We start from the raw sequence: 7,119 nt of genomic DNA on the forward strand, positions 1-7,119 counted from the left end.
GAATGCAATATAATAAGAAAACGTGGGATGAAATAAAAAAAAAAATATGATTAGAACCAATATTCCTTGACAAAGTTAAGAAAATCTCATGACTGTAGTGAAAACGCGCACCAACTATGGCAAATAAATAAAAGCAACAATCAAAATCACACGACACACAATTTTCTTACTTCGGCAACTTGCTTACATCTACAGAGCTGCATAAACTTCATTAATTCAGAGGAGATTACATGAATCACACAATCTCAACTCAAACTCTCAAAGGCTTTTTTTCTCTCACACAATATGCAATTACACTTTGCATCTCTTTGTTCTCATTAAAATTGCTAAATTTCACGTACAATAAGGCCAAAATATGACATATATATATATATATATAAATGGTGCTGAAAACCCTAATCTAGCAAAAACTAGGTCATTCGCTTGAGTAGCGTGTCGAGCGCACCTTGAGTGAATAACCAATCAACATTGGCTCAAGTGGTGTGTTGAGCGCAACTAGAGCGAATACTAGGGTTTGTGTCTTCTCTCGAGCCCACTATCAAGCATGCTTCGAGCGAACTCTAGGTTTTAGCTTCGCTCAAGCCCATTATTAAGCGTCAGTCGAGCGAACTCTTTCTTCTGCAATTTTCTGCTCACAAAAGGATTTCCCATAATCAGTTATAAAATTGTATGATACTTCAAACCTTAGGTTCAACGCATATTGACAAAGCAAATTTTGAGAATCAGTAAATCTTGCATATTCTCTTCAATAGCTAGCTCCAAGACTTTTTGGTTTTGAGCCGGGTTTTACGATAAGCTGGGAGTTCTTTGTTACACTCTTAAATCTTTCTCTTCTTTCGTTTCTTCTTCTACCAACTTTCTTATTTCTTTTCCTATATTTACTAGATGAAAATGGTGTTTATATATATATGGATTCAACCTTATGTAAAGCCATTGGGTTCTATGTGTTATTTCTCACCTAATCATCGTGTGAATATTCTTCCATGACTAGAAAGAAAGAGTGGACACAATCCTCATGAATTGTCAATTGTATTGACTTTTGTTTTATCCCTTTTTTTGAATTTTGAAGAAATTACCATATTTCAGGATCCTAGAATCATTAGATTCAAACTTCCTATCCAATCTTATTATGCATTTTCTTTATTCATCATTAATTTGTATGGTTGTCTCTTTTTTCTAAGGTAACATCGATTTTATAAGAACATAATTGAACATACAAATTATTTGAACTTGTCTATTTCTTTTTATGTTTCCTTTCCCCCCTGAGTTACTCTTCTATCCTTCAACGGATCTTTTCCTGTATTTGGATTTGTTTATTATTCCTATATGTGAAATCCATAACCTCTACGATCTGGCACTGACCATATTAAGGATATCAATCCTAAATGTAGGTTTTCTGAATCATTTTTTCATTCTTTTTCCTAGCAATGCCACTCATTTCTCTTGAAGCATGACTATTTTCATATACCTTCAATATGACTGACTTCATTTTCATTTTTAGACCTTTTATTAAAGAGATGACTCCTAAAGCGGCTGGTGGTGGTCCATTGAGCAAAGGTTGGAATAGAAGACGGAAGACTCCGAAACTTGTATTGAAACAACATTTGTTCTATGTTGGTTTTGGATTTTGATTTTTCTCGGCCCAAGGCATAGATGTGTTGCTTGACAAATGAAAAGATGGGGGGAACTTCCACAATAATTAATACTTGTGACATTCTTTCTAGGCTTCGTGTAAAGGATTTGGTTAGGCTTTTAGGAGTTTTTCACTTTGGAAAGCAGTTGATAGAAGACCTAACATTCATTAAGATGCACGCCCATAGACTCTGTATAAAGAATGCACTCAACGACTTTATATATCATGATTGGCTAACAAACTAACAATATGAAGAAATCAACTTTAATGGTAGATTGGGCTATATTTGCATAACTGAATTGTCTTCTGAGGAATTAAGAACAATTAATAATTCACTTTTCAAGTTTTCAAAAATATCATTTACATTCAAGAAGGACATTCACTCATCTTTTTGTTTTTGAAATTTTAAATTTTCAAGTATTATATGTACATGTTGGAAAAGACAATCAATCATTATTTAACAAACATATTGTGTGCATGTTGAAAAAGACAATCGACAAATTTTTAAATTTTCAATCAAATCATGCACCTGTGAAAAATCCAAATTGATTTTTCATAAGTAATTTCTTAAAAAAATATATTTTTTGATTTTTTTAACTTTTTCTAATTTGATAGAAATGTATAAAAATAAATATTCTAATAGTTTCGTATGTAAACTTGTTTCCTTCTTTTATCGTGTTTTATTTACTGGAGTCCTGGATGTTCAAGATTCTATTATGTGGACAACTTTAAGTTCATTTATGCTCACACATTTTTGTTAGCATCAAAGTCTATAATCAGTTAAAAAATTGTATGATGATTTAAACCTTGAGTTCAACGCATACATATATTGGCAAACAAAATATCAGAAAACAGTAAATCTTCCATATTCTTTTCACTTACTATCCCAAAGGTTCTTAGATTCAGAGCCGGATTATGTGATAAGCACGGAGTTTCTGATTATTAATCTTGAAACTTTCACTTCCTTCTTTTCTTCTCTCCACCAAGGCTATTAAGATTATGTTAGTAATAGAGAGGCATTTAAATTGTAATACTAATTTTGATATCATTGTAGAATCAAGAAACTCAATGCCCAATATTCAGCCTCTATTACAAACATATCTCAAAGATTACGCTAAAGAGTAGCTGAGGTTAGTCAACTTAACATTCAAATTTCTTTATTGCATCGAATTGTTACCGATAAAGATGGAAATAATAGAAATTAGAACTTAAAAACAAGCAATTACAAAAGTTAACAAACTAGTATGTCCACAACCTTCAACCACGAGTAGAGGAATTGGAAAGAGAGAGCTCAACTGAAAAGCCAACATGAGCAGATAATGGCAGAAGCTCAAAGTTTAGAAGAAAAATTATTTTTGTAGAAGATAAAAAATGGCAAACTAGCAAGATTTAGTCATGTTGGCCTATTTCCCTATTTGACCCAGTTGTTTGGGCCTGAACTAGGATTCAAATTTAGAGAATATAGATTATTTGAATTTGTCCTTTTTATTTTGGATTTTCTTTCATCTTGAGTTACTCTTCTCTCTTTCAATGGATATTTTTGTGTTTGGGTTACCTTTCTACACCTATATATGTATTCCACTACTTTGATGACATGGTATTGATAGAAGTTCAAATGTAGATTTCAAACGAATCATTTTCTTATTTCTTTCTTTCTAATAATGACATTTTTTCTCTCGATGTATCACTAATTTATTCATCTACCTAATGTGTGACGTCATTTTCATTTTTAAAAATTTCATTAAAGAGATGAGTTTTAAAAAAATTGGCTGCAATTCGTCAAGCAAAGGTTGTCGAACGAGAATGTGGGAACTGCTGCAAGAAATACTATGCAACATCCTTTCTTGATTTTGTATAAAGATTTGGTCCAGTTTCTTATAGCTTCTCACTTTTAGAAGCAATTCATAGAACATTCTGTATTCATTAAGATACATGCCCAAAGAGCCGAGGATAGAGAATGCAATGTCGTTTACAAAGACCACAATATTCATCTCCATCTGCACGATGATGCTCTGCCAACAAACTACTATTCATTTCCATCTTAAGTTTAATTATATATTTGGTAATGGTTTTAGAATAGAATTGTCTTTACCCATGGGCTATCCAAGCTGTACTATCCCAATTAATTGTTAGTGTGCTACTCAAATCAGTGATTATAGTAATGAACTCCTTTTGGTCGAGAATTAGGAGTCAATTGTACTTTGGAATTCACTACTCCAAAAGTACAATAAATTATTAAGCCCAAACCCTCTAAAAGGATGGGTGACCATATTTGCTCTCAGTTATGAACCATTTAACACCGATTATGTGATCTTGGTTTTGAAAGGGGTATGCGGTCTTTAAAATTTCATACAATCTAAAAGCCGAATGTTGGAAAAATACAGAAAAGCAATAGCCAATACAGTAAAAGATGTGTAGACCGCATAAGGTAGTGTCCTTGAAGGGTCGTTTGTGTTGGCTGTTTTTTGGTTGACTAGTCATCTCAAGGATTTAGTGGAACTCTTGTCTTTCCATAAAAACCTGAGAATTTTGAGATCTAATGACTCCCAAATCAAATAACTTTCAACCATATCCAAATAGATGAAAACCAATACATTTGTTTTGAAGTTTAGGGAAAAGTGTGGATAGGATTTCAAAACTAATATTGGATAATTTTACAAGTTTGAATTATAGGAATTTCTCTATTGTATAACTCTATTGTCTTACTAGGATTCGTGGTGGGTGTTATTTAATATAGATAAGTTTCATCAACGTTGGTCTAATTGGGAAGGTGACAATTTTTTAGGCCAAGAGATTCATTATTCACTATTTATATATTGACAAAACAAATATTGAGAATTTGTAAATCTTTCATATTCTCTTCACTTACTAGTCCCCAGATTTTTCAATTCTAAGCTGGATTTTGCAATAAGCTCAAAGTTCTTAGTTATTACTCTTTGGACGTTCTCTTCCTTCCCTTTGTCTTTTACCAATTTTCTTTGTTTTCTTTCCTATATTTACAAGACGAAAAAGAGTGTTTATATATATATATATATGCATTCAAACTTATGTAAACCTATTGGGTTCTATGTGTTTTTTCTCACCTGATCATTGTGTGATTATTCTTCCATGACTAGTAAGAAAGAGTTGGAACATGATCCTCATGAGCTGTCAATTGAGTTGACATTTGTTTTATTCTTTTTTCTGAATTTTGAAGAAATTACCATGTTTCTTTATCCTGGATTTGTTAGACTCAAACTCCCTATCCAACATTCATTAAGATGCACGCCTAGAGACACTTGTATAAAAAATGCACTCGACAACTTTATATATCATGATTATTTAACAAACTAACAATATGAAGAAATCAACTTCAATGGTACAATATGCAGAATTAAATTGTCTTCGGAGGAAGGACAATTAATAATTCAATTTTCTAATTTTCCAACATACTATTTATATTCGAGAAGGTCAATCATTTGCCTTTTCATTTTTGAAATTTTAGATTTTCAAGTATAATCTGTACATACTGAAAAAGACAATCAATCATTTTTCAACAAACATATCATGTACACATTGAAAAAGACAATCAACAAATTTTTAAACTGTCAATTATATCATGCACATGTGAAAAATCCAAATTGATTTTTCATAAGTAATTACTTTGAAAAATATATATTTTGAGTCTTTTAAATTTTTCTAATTTGAGAGAGGTATAAAAATAAAAGCAATTATAACTTCATTTGTAAACTTGTTTTCTTCTTTTACCATGTTGGATTTACTAGAGTCCTCGACCTTCAAGACTCTATTAAGTAAAAAACACTAAACTCGTTTATACTCATACTTTTTTGTTATCATCAAAATCTGTAATCAACTATAAAATTGTATTATGCTTCAAACATTGGGTTCAACACACATACATATTGATAAACAAAATAGTAGAAAACAATAAATCTTCAATATTCTCTTCACTTGCTATCCCCAAGATTTTTAAGTTTAAAGTTGGGTTTTCTGATAAGCGCAGAGTTCCTGATTATTACTTTTGAATCTTTCTCTTTTTCCTTTTCTTCACTCCAACATGGCTATTAAGATTATATTAAGAATAGAAAGACATTTGAATTGCATAACTAATTTTGACGTCATTGTATAATCAAGGAACTCAATGCTTAATATGCAGCCCTCTTCTTCTCTATCTTCTATTAATTTTCTTTATTTTCTTTCCTATATTTACTAAATGAAAAGAGTTTTTATATATATGTATTCAACCTTATGTAAACCTATTGTTTTTTATGTGTTTTTTCTCACCTGATCATCATGTGATTATTTTTCCATGACTAGAAAGAAAGAGTTGGAACATGTTCCTCATGAGTTGTCAATTGTGTTGACATTTGTTTTATTATTTTTTCTGAATTTTGAAGAAATTATCATGTTTCTTGATCCTAGATTCATTAAACTCAAACTTCCTATCCAACATATATTAAGATGCACACCTAGAGACCCTTGTATAAAGAATGCACCCGACAACTGTATATATCACAATCAGTTAACAAACTAACAATATGAAGAAATCAACTTTAATTGTACAATATGCATAACTGAGTTGTCTTCAGAGGAAAGACAATTAATAATTTAATTTTCTAGTTTTCCAACATATCATTTACATTTGAAAAGGACAATTATTCACCTTTCCATTTTTGAAATTTTAGATTTTAAAGTATAATATGTACATACTGAAAAGGACAATCAATCATCTTTCAACAAACATATCATGTGCATGTTGAAAAAGACAATCAACAAATCTTCAAACTTTCAATCATATTATTCACATGTGAAAAATCCAAAAAAAATTTCGTAAGTAACTACTCTAAAAAATATAATTTTGAGCCTTTTAAATTTTTCTAATTTGAGAGAGGTACAAAAATAAAAGCAATTATAACTTCAATTGTAAACTTGTTTCCTTCTTTTACCATGTTGGATTTACTGGAGTCCTCGACCTTCAGGACTCTATTATATGAAAAACACTAAACTCGTTTATACTCATACTTTTTGGTTTTCATCAAAATCTATAATCAACTATAAAATTGTATAACACTTCGAACATTGGGTTCAACGCATATATATATTGATAAAGAAAATTGCAAAAAATAGTAAATCTTCCATATTTTTTTTACTTGATATCCCTAAAATTTTTAGTTTCTGGGCCAAGTTTTGTGATAAGCGCGGAGTTCCTTATTATTACTCTTGAATATTTCTCTTCCTTTACTTCTTCTCTCCACCAAGGCTATTAAGATTATGTTAGGAATAGAAATACATTTGAATTGCATGACTAATTTTAATATCATTGTAAAATCAAGTAACTCAATGCTCAATATACAACCTTTGTTACAACCATGTCTCAAATATTATACTTTATTTGAAAAGGAACTCAAATATGATATCTACTTTTCCAACATATCATTTACATTCGAAAAGGACAATCATTCACCTTTCCATTTTTGAAATTCTAG

This window comes from Carya illinoinensis, chromosome 14, assembly GCF_018687715.1.
Source record: "Carya illinoinensis cultivar Pawnee chromosome 14, C.illinoinensisPawnee_v1, whole genome shotgun sequence".
Lineage (NCBI taxonomy): Eukaryota > Viridiplantae > Streptophyta > Magnoliopsida > Fagales > Juglandaceae > Carya > Carya illinoinensis.